This window comes from Heloderma suspectum, chromosome 1, assembly GCF_057233095.1.
Source record: "Heloderma suspectum isolate Gila_16-S chromosome 1, 16-S_ref, whole genome shotgun sequence".
Taxonomy (NCBI): domain Eukaryota; kingdom Metazoa; phylum Chordata; class Lepidosauria; order Squamata; family Helodermatidae; genus Heloderma; species Heloderma suspectum.
The window spans coordinates 21,336,150-21,346,226 of NC_139458.1; positions in this window are offsets into that span (position 1 = coordinate 21,336,150).

The window sequence follows — 10,077 nt, forward strand, 5'->3', positions numbered from 1 at the left end:
AAGCTACTGGAAGCATTTTGTGCTGATATTAAGCATTTCTTACTCAGATGCAAATTCCTGCATATTTCAGGACCTAAAGCCATAATGTAAACAGATTGTGAGAAGACCATCTAATGAGCATTGCTGGAGCCACTAGTCTGTACAGGGTATTAACCCCTGCATGCTTTGGGGGATAATTACTCTGCCATATGGCAACTGGTATGTTGGGGTGTTTCATGGTTTCATGATTTTGAAATTTATGAAATATATATATAAAACACTAGTTCAGCACTGAAATGGCAGCTATTGGCTGCTTGGTCACAGCAATGGGCGCCCTCAGAATATTAGCTACAGAGTGCTGCGTGACGGAGTGAGCTCCCGTCTTCAGTCCCAGCTTCTGCCAACCTAGCAGATCAAAAGCAAGAAATTGCAAGTAGATAAATAGGTACCGCTTCGGTGGGAAAGGTAACAGCGTTCCGTGCACCTCGGTGTTCAGTCATGCCAGCCACATGACCACAGAAGCGTCTTCGGACAGCGCTGGCTCTTCGGCTTAGAAATGGAGTTGAGCGCCACACCCTAGAGTTGGACACGACTGGTTGGGGACATCTTTACCTTTTTATATATATGAAGCCCCTGGAAGAGATCCCCTGGTACCTACCCTGCAGCTAGTATTCAGCTCTGTAGCTAATATTCTGAGGGCGCCCACTGCTGTGACCAAGCAGCCAATAGCTGCCATTTCAGTGCTGAACTAGTGTTTTTGAGGCCATAGTCAAATGAATGCAAGACAGTAGGCATAAGCTAAATCCAGACAAGATGGAGGCATTACTCTTACTGGGGTTTTGGCTTGCATGTTATTGATGAATTAGCAATTGTTGGTGCTGCCTTTAAATAAACAGGTGGCTGCTATAACTAAGAGCTACTTTGACTGATTACATCTGCCGTGGCAACTGTTCCTCCTGGAGAGTAGGGATCTTACCACTGTTTATATCCTTGTAACCTTGATGACTGACTGATATAACATGCTTTGCAGAGCTGTCCTTGATGACCATCTAGAAACTTCAGGGTCTTCTGCCTGGCACTGAGAAGAACATGTACAACCAATTCTGTGACCAGTTTGATTTCATAGTGTTGGCTTTGACATTTAAAGCCCTGGGACCTACATATTGAAGTCTAAATTAGTCCTCGGTCAGTAGCCATGGATGTAGACAGAACACACTCAAGTAGTGGGTTAAGAACAGATGTTACTTGAGATATAACAAGCTTACATCTCAAAGTAAGCTGTCTGTGGTTAGCCCCATGGTCAGCTTCCCTTGCAGGAGGAAGTAGGAAGAGGAAAATAGGAGAGTAGGGGGAGGAGAGGAGAGGAGGAAAAAGGCAATACAATCTCCCAGAGACCCCTCCCACCTGACTCAGGAACATATTAACCCTTCAAGTTCAGGTTATTTATTTATTTTATTTATTTATTTCATTTCTATACCGCCCAATAGCCGAAGCTCTCTGGTTAAGTGACTCATGGACCAAGTCCCTCCAACACACATCTCAGACACTGCTAATATATCCTTCACCCATTGAGTTCCGATATATATATGTTTCAGTTCCCCTCAGCGAGGGAAATATGATCAACAAGACCTATGAACAAGGCTTCTATAGTTGTAGCCCCAAAATGCTGCAGTTAGCTTTTAGATGTGTAATAATGCAACTCCCTCTTAGGTTTCTGTTAGCACATCCTTTTACAACTCCATTTGGAGTGTAATTTTATGGTGGCTGCTGCTTTTATACTGGGGAGGAAACGGGTGGTCCTCTAGATATCGTTGGACTGCACCTCTCCAAGGCCCTAGCCAGCATAGCCAATGGTGAGGGAGGGATGATGCAAGTTGCAGTCCAACAATAGTTGGAGGGTCACATATTCTCCATGCTTGTTTTATAATACTAGATAATGTAACGGCTTTGTGTTTTAGGGTTGTTTTAAAAAAATGCTTTAATGATATAAACCACCTTTAACATTGAAGTTAGGTATAAAATTATAAATAAACGGCATTAGAAAGTGATTGGGTGTTGAGTTTATATTTAATAATTAAATGTTGGAAAAATAATTCGAAGTTGGAAAAACTGCATCATGTGAGATATTTCTTCCAAACTATTTATAGATGGGTTGTACCCCTCTGCTGGTACAAGTGTGAGGCCCTGACATCAGTGGTAGAGCATGCATTTTGCATGTATGATGTCCCAGATTAATCTTTTGGCCCAAAAGGTTAGGAAATACCTCTGTTTATCCTTTGAAAACTGTTGTTGGTCAGGGCAGATAATGCTGGGCTAATGAGCCAATGATCTAACTTGGTGTAAAGCAGCTTTCAGCTCCATATATATTCATGGTAACTTGGGATATAGCCCTATGTCTTGAGTAATTTATAAAGTTTGGAAGTGCCTTCTGCTAGAACTTGTATTTCACAGCAGTACAAACTTTATGGTTTTTAGAATAATTTCCAAATGTTTCCGCACCCTCAGACTTTCTTTTTGTTGAACTATACTTCAGAGTTATAAAGCAAGCACTGTTTTTTACACACTAGAATAGGTCAGGTGGAAGACTGTATTTCCCTTAAATTTCCCATCCCATTGATTTAAATAAAAACAGAATTGCACACAATCTCTTTAGCAAGCTTCCAATCAGTCCAATCCTACTGTATAATCCAGCAGGAGGAGTTTAGCTAAATTGAAGTCAAGTAGTGCTTTCTAAATTACATGTTCCTTAGCCTGACCAGTCATATCCTCCTTGAACACAAGCTAGTACTTTAATCAGTTGTACTTTTAGGGCACAAAAGAGATAAAAATAGAAAACAGAGACAAGACGTTTATGGAAAGAGAGCCTATGTGCCGCTTTTGATTAAATTGTTTTCTCTGTTCACCGGGTCCTGGCAATTACAGTTAGCTGTCTTCCATTAGATCAAACGACTAGTTCATCCAGGGGTGGGCAACATGTTGCCCTCCAGATGTTCTGGCTTACAGCTCCCATAATTCCTCACCATTGACAATGCTGGCTAGGGCTGATTGGAGTTACAGGCCAAAACAAGTTGCCTACCCCTTCCAATGCGGGCACTGTCTCTTACAGTCTTGGAAAGAAGTTCCCCACAGTCCTTCCTAAAATCCTTGAAATAGTGACACTAGAGATTGAGTCTGGGTTGTATTTATCTTCAGAGCATAACGTTATGTGTTCCACACTTCTCTGAGTAGCAGTAAGTTACAGGGGCATCACTGCTCTGGGTTTGACTTACTTTGGAAGAAGAGACCACTAGAGACATTTGATATTTTGTAATATTTAAAAATATACTATGTATCTTCCATCATAGAACTCGCATCAGTGCATATGGAATGCCCAGGTAGCCTCTCATCCAAGCACTGACCAGACCTAAATAATTGCTTCTAGTGAACTATCTTTGGTGTTTGGCGATTTGTATCCTATGGGAGGGGTGGGCAACTTCTGGGAGTTGGGGGCTGCACTGCCTTCCCAGACCCCACCTGGGGCAGCATCCCGCATCTGATTGAAGAAGTCTCCAGCAAAAGGCCAGCTCTACCATTAGGCAGAGCGAGACAGTTGCCTTAGGCAGAAAGTGCTGGGAAGTGGCAGCAAGTTGTTGGAGAGCTGTGTGCCACATGGGATGGCCTGTGCCCCCAGGTTACCCTGCTGCCTTCAGGTGCAGTGGAGGATGCTTTTGCATCCCCAGTTAAGATTCAATTGCCAGTCAGTTGGCTTTTGTACATGGAATGGAGCGCCATCTTGTTTTTCATCTCGGCTAGTAAAATACTTTGGTCTGGCCCTGCCAAGCACACAGTACAGTAGAATGATAAGGAGAATGCTAAGCTAGAACCTTGAATTAAGAGACTGGACACACAAGAAAAGGAGAGAGGAGGGGTAAGGTGGGTTTCCTAAAGTGAAGAGATTCATTTTTAAGCAAGCATTTAAGCCCAGTCACAGAAGAAGCCAAATGCATAAGGCAAGGGAGAAAAGATGCAGTTGGACAACAGAAGGGTCAGTTTTGGTTTTATGGAGACGCACAGCAGAGGAACTAATGGACCAAGAAACGGTGTGGGGGTGACAGAAAAGTAGCCAGGTAAGTGGAAGCAGGAGAATGAAGACATGTAAAAGGTAATAGAGACACATCCACTGTTCTTCCCTGTCCAGGATCCGTTCTTAATGCACATGAAAGAATCTTGCATGGATCCACAGTGCTGATCTCCACTTCCATTTCTGCATACAGAACATGCACATAGTGCTTGTTTCTGTGTCGATGCAGAGGTAAATGGTTTCTTGTTCTGTGTATGTGCAGGGCACATAGTCCTTCTCAGGATGTAGCCCAATTACTTCATGTGTTATGTAGCTGATTGATTAATCTGTTTTAAAGTGAGATTAGTCCATTTGAATTAAATCCACCTGCTGGGATTTATATTGAATGAGTACCTTTTTCTATGGTTCTAACTCAAGCTTATTTTGGACAATTCTTTTCAATTGCAATACTGTTTTTGGCTTGCAGCCTAGCCCTGAAATTTTGCCTCCTTTTAAAATCAGTGAGACTATGCCAATTAACTTTAATGGAAGTGATACTTCTGCATTCAGCTTGCAGTTTTCAGTGTTTGCACTCCCCCTGGCCCCCCAAATTTACTTCTTGGATTGTGATGCTGTGCCTTTTTACCCCAATGACCTCTTATAAAAAGGGGAAACAAGGCAAAAAATTAGTTTTATGTAACAACCAATTATATCCCTTTTACAAGAACCACCTACTGCATATGTTCAGCATTTCTCCACCAGGCTAAGTATGTTACAAGTCTGCAAATCTAATATAGGCCTTTCCTTTGTTCTATGTGCATATTCTGTGCATACTGAGAGTGCCTTGGACTGCAAGAAGATCAAACCAGTCCATATTCCAGGAAATAAAGCCAGACTGCTCACTTGAGGGAAGGATCTTAAAGGCAAAACTGAAGTACTTTGGCCACATCATGAGAAGACAGGATACCCTGGACAAGATGCTGATGCTAGGGAAAGTGGAAGGCAAAAGGAAGAGGGGCCGACCAAGGGCAAGGTAGATGGATGATACTCTGGAGGTGACTGACTTGACCTTGGGGGAGCTGGGGGTGGCGATGGCCGACAGGAAGCTCTGGCGTGGGCTGGTCCATGAAGTCGCGAAGAGTCGGAAGCAACTGACCAAATAAACAACAACAAATGTGCATATTCTCAAAATCATATGCCCAGGATTATGCACACAACTGACCTTATTCATAGGAATTACGTTTCATCGCCAATGACTCCAGAAAGCTGAAAGCAGAGCAATAATTATAAAAGAGAATTGTAGCTGGTGTGTTGTCCTAAAAGATACATGGGGGGGGGTTATTTCATAGTTGCACCTAGGTATTTTATCCTTGCACATATGTTGTGTCCTTCATCCCAGAGAGACACAAGAGACCTGCAAATACTGGGTCACTAGGAACAATATACAGCTGTTGCCAGTGGTGCAGCCAGATAATTTTAGACACTGGAGTTAATTATCTTAAGGGGGGGAGCTTTAGATGGCCATGTGTATTATTTCTCCTTCCCCCTTTCAACTGCCATTCCATGCTTTAAAACATCTTTTACATTCCTGATAAGTTAGAACAATTAACAGGTTGTTCTTAAACACTTCTTAGCATGTGCAGTTTTACATTTTAAACTCAAATCATAGCACCTTCGTGACTACAGGAATAACATGGATTTTTTTTTTTGCTCCTGCTGCTCTCTGGGTAGGCATTTGGTGGGGTGGGGTGGATTGTAAACCCCTGGACTTTGGTCCCAAGCTCCAGCCCTAGCTCCACCATGGCTGTTGCTAGAAGACAAGCAACAGCTGAAGACCTCTCAGGAGCTTTTGTGTCTGCTCTCTCTTCCTCCCAGACTTGAACAGGAAGTCTACAAGTAGCAGTGGAAAGGAGTCACTCAATTCCGGTCCTCAAGATGAATTCCTAGAGCAGCCAGGCAGGGAAACCCAGTTCGTCACTGCCTCCTTGTGCGCTACAAGCCCTATGGAGCGTACATGCCTTGGTAGACAATGAGATTCCTTCACTCTCCCACCCAACAGCAGCAATGTGGGGCAGGAAATTTTCAAAATGGAAAATTTTCCATTTCACAAGTTCATCAGTAAGTATGAATGGCTGCCAGTTGCAAGTACAATATTAGGCAAACTTGGCAGTTTCAAAGTTGTAATTGATCTTTTTCAGGTGATTATCCCTAGTAGCAAGTATGTGACAGAATACGTATATGTCACTGAAATATGTATCTGTCTCAGAGATAGAACTAATACAGTGAAACTGGAGGTGCCCCAACAACCTCAGTGGAAGAGTTGAACTCTTGAAATAGATGAGTGATTGGCTCTCTTCACACCTTGTTTTTTTAGCAGGATCATTCTTCTTTAATCACTGGTTTTTGCTGGAGCTTTAGATGATGCTGATGCTCTCCTGCTGCTATCACACAACTTTCCTTCCCTCTTTCCATATTATCTGAGAATGGGGGAAACCTGGCATTTTCTGTGCTTGCGATTGAAATCACCATTTCCACCCTGTGTATTTCCCTTGTAGCGTTTTGTCCCGCTTTGTTGGTGGGTGTGTGCTAGGGGGTGTTGCTGGGCCATGTTGAATAACATTGTCATGACAACAAATCGGGGGGGGGGAGGGGCTGGTCACTGACCACGCTTCCAGTGGCCATTTCTGCCTCTCTTCCATTCCACTATGGGTGCTTGAACTGTAAAGTGCTTAACCATTCCAAATGCTTCTCCGAGATCCCCCTGAGCACAATTATGCTTACTTCTGAGTAAACTCATTGGCTGTAAGGCTTTCCTTTCCTGGGAATAAGTGCCACTGAAATCTGTGTGGCTTGCTTCTGAGCAGGCATGCATAGGAGTGCATTGTAAGTCTACTTAGAGTAGCAGTCTTAAGGTCTCCCATCCCCTTCAATGCATTTACTTTGACCCCCCCCCCCCCCGAAATCACTGACTGCTTCTTCTCCCTTTTGCTCACCACATTGATGGGCTTTCTTCCTCCCAGGGTGGGTGGGGGAGTCTCCCTTCTCAGCCACGCAGGAGAAAGGCTTGACAGTTAGGATTTCAATGGCTATTAAAAGTGACTTTTCTCCTCCCCTGAATAAATTCAGAGCTTGGAATGGTAATTTTTAATGGTTTCCCTTTTTGTGTGTGGAGTTGTTTTAGATAAGGCAGTAATGCTGAGGTGGTTTTTCATAGTACTCCCTCCCACCTAGCCAGCCACTATCTCTTCTCCTAGCCCACCTTGCAGGGTTGTTGGGAAGCCAGAATAAGGGAGAAGAGCAACAACAGCACCGGGGGTGGGGAGAAAGCCAGCCACTTTCTCTTTTAGCACACCTTACAGGGTTGTTGGGTAGCCAGAATAAGTTGCGGTGGGAGCAACAACAGTGCATGGGGAGAGCAGCCACCGCTGATGACAGATAAGGAAGGAGGGGATGCAGGAAGGACGGAAGGCAGGCGGGAGGGATGGGCGGAGCATCAATCATGTTACAGGAACCAATGACCGGGGGGGGGGGCAGGGGCCAGCAGCCACCTTCTGTCCCGATTTTTCCATGCAGCTTCACCCAGCTGTGACAAGGAATACAGCGGAGGGAAGTGCTATGAGAGATGCCTGTATACAAGGCCAGTCTAAATCCCAGAAACAAGGAATGGTTTGTAGTGGAATAAAATGCCAGGTGTGAAGAGAGCCATTGTTAGCATATCATTCACAGTTCTTTGGGATGCTAAAATTTATTAGTTTGTCAGCAGTTTTCTGTACCTATGTTATTTTCTTAAATTTAAGCAATGTAAGGAGGTACATGCTATTTCATTTTTTTACAAGTATTCTATTAAAAATGTCTACATAATATAACATTTAAGGGCACAATCCTATGCATGTTTAGACAGAAAATAGTCCTACAATGGCTGGCTGGGGCATGCTGGGAGATGTAGGACTTTTTTTCTGTCTAAACGTGTATAGGATTGCGCACTAAGGGCGCAATCCTATTCAGATAAGTGACTGCCTCCAAACTTGGAGGCGACCACCTATCCAATGCAGGGCAGGAGAAGCACGGAGGGGATCGTTCCCTCCGCGCTTCTCCTGCCCTGCATTTTCAGCTAGACAGCTGATTCTGGCTGTCTAGCCTCAGGAGGATGGAGCAGGAAAAGAGGCTGCTGTATGACACACTGGATGTGTCGTACAGGCATGAGCGCCCTCAGACACGCCCCTTTTAAGCTGCTCCACGCTCCTCTTGTGAGCGCAGAGGACGGCGCTGTTCGCGCTGCCTCCAAGCACGGAAGTGAGGGGAGGCCAGTTCTCCACGAACTGACCTCAGAGCACGGGCTCCAAGGTCAGTTCCTGGAAAATAAGATATCCTATGGCCGTCTAGCCGCTGTCTTGCAGCCATAGGATTGCTCCCTAAATCACATTCACTTTGTTTTAATCCCACACACACCCCTCAAATATTTCAGGTCAAATGCTTGTGATATATTGGGGCAAAAAATTCATATGGGATACTTTTTTAGTTTTGTTTGCTAAATACAAGTGAAATAAGCACACTAAATTCTATCACTCTAAGGCATCAGAGATTTGGTGATGCAAATTGCCCTATGTGAATTAGCCTAATTGGCATAAGAACGTTTTCCAGAAAACCCACATTACTATGCAGCAGACCCATCACGTAAGGAAACAGCTCTGTCCCTTCCTTCTGTAGTCACCCATGCATAGCGAATCACCTTCATTCCTCACCATAGCAGATGCCTTGCTCAGGTCTCTGCTTTCTACCTGTGCCCCTGAAAGCATGACATGCACCAGTCACTCAACAGGAACTATAGTGATACTGCGTAATGCTCACCATTAGTTTGGATTTACTCAAGAGGTCACTCTGGAACACTCAACCCTTGCCACACTTGTAAGGAGGATTCCAAGAACCAGGGCCTGCCCATTGCTGGGTTCAATGAGTGAGAGAGGTTGACTACAGTCACACGCACACACAGAACAGATTTTTCCCCAATAAGGTGAATCCTTCCAGCATCTGGAATGCAAATGACATATGTATTAATTTGTGAGTCAAATACCGATTGTCTCACTTACTTCACCTTTTTTTTGTTAAAGCACTGCATGTACATTTATTACATGTATGTATATTCATCTTACTTATTTGGGGCTGCAGTCTCATACACACTGAAGCTCAGTCCAACACATCTAGACAGTGTGAAGTTGGGGAAGGCAGTTTTAAGGTATCTTTGTCATAAATGAGTAATATACTTCCATTCCACCTTGTGCCTGATACTTTACATTTTGGGTAAATTTGAACTCTTGAGTGTCCTGGTAGATAATCCTTTCCTGAGAGTATATTCTAGACGTTGTAGTAAAATATAACTTCTAGAACATTTTTTGTATTGTGGCACATAACATGTTGGATGAGATCCAAATAGCTACTTTAGGTGTGCCCAAGGGATTGGGTGTGCCTAGTGAAATTGTTGACATGTTTCCTTTGAATAATTATACTCATACCATATCACACAGTATCTATTCCTCTTTCGGGAAGAAAAACAGCGTACAGAAGCAGTTTTCAGCAAAAAAAAAAAAAATAGCCATGGGGAAGATGCCTTATACTAGGCCAGACCATTGGTCGATCTACCTCAGTATAGCCATGGGTAGGCAACTTAGTGTCCTCCAGATGTTTTGGACTACAGCTCCCATACCTAACCATTTGCCATGCTAGCTGGGGCTCATGGGAGTTGTAGTCTAAAACTTCTGGAGAGTACATGGTCTGCCCAGGGTGTTCAGATGGCAGATCTCCAGATGTTTTGGACTTCAACTTCCAGAAGCCCCTTCTAGCATGAACAATGGTGAGATATGATGGGAGTTGTAGTAGAAAACATCTGGAGATCTACTTTCCACCCACCCCTGGTCTACACTGACTAGCAGTGGCGCTCTGTGTTTCAGACAAGAGTCTTTGCCAGCCCTACCTGGCGATGCCAAGGATTGAACCTGGGACCTTTCGAACACAATGTATGTGTGCTCTGCCACTGAACTACAGGCAATCCCTTTTCAACCTCT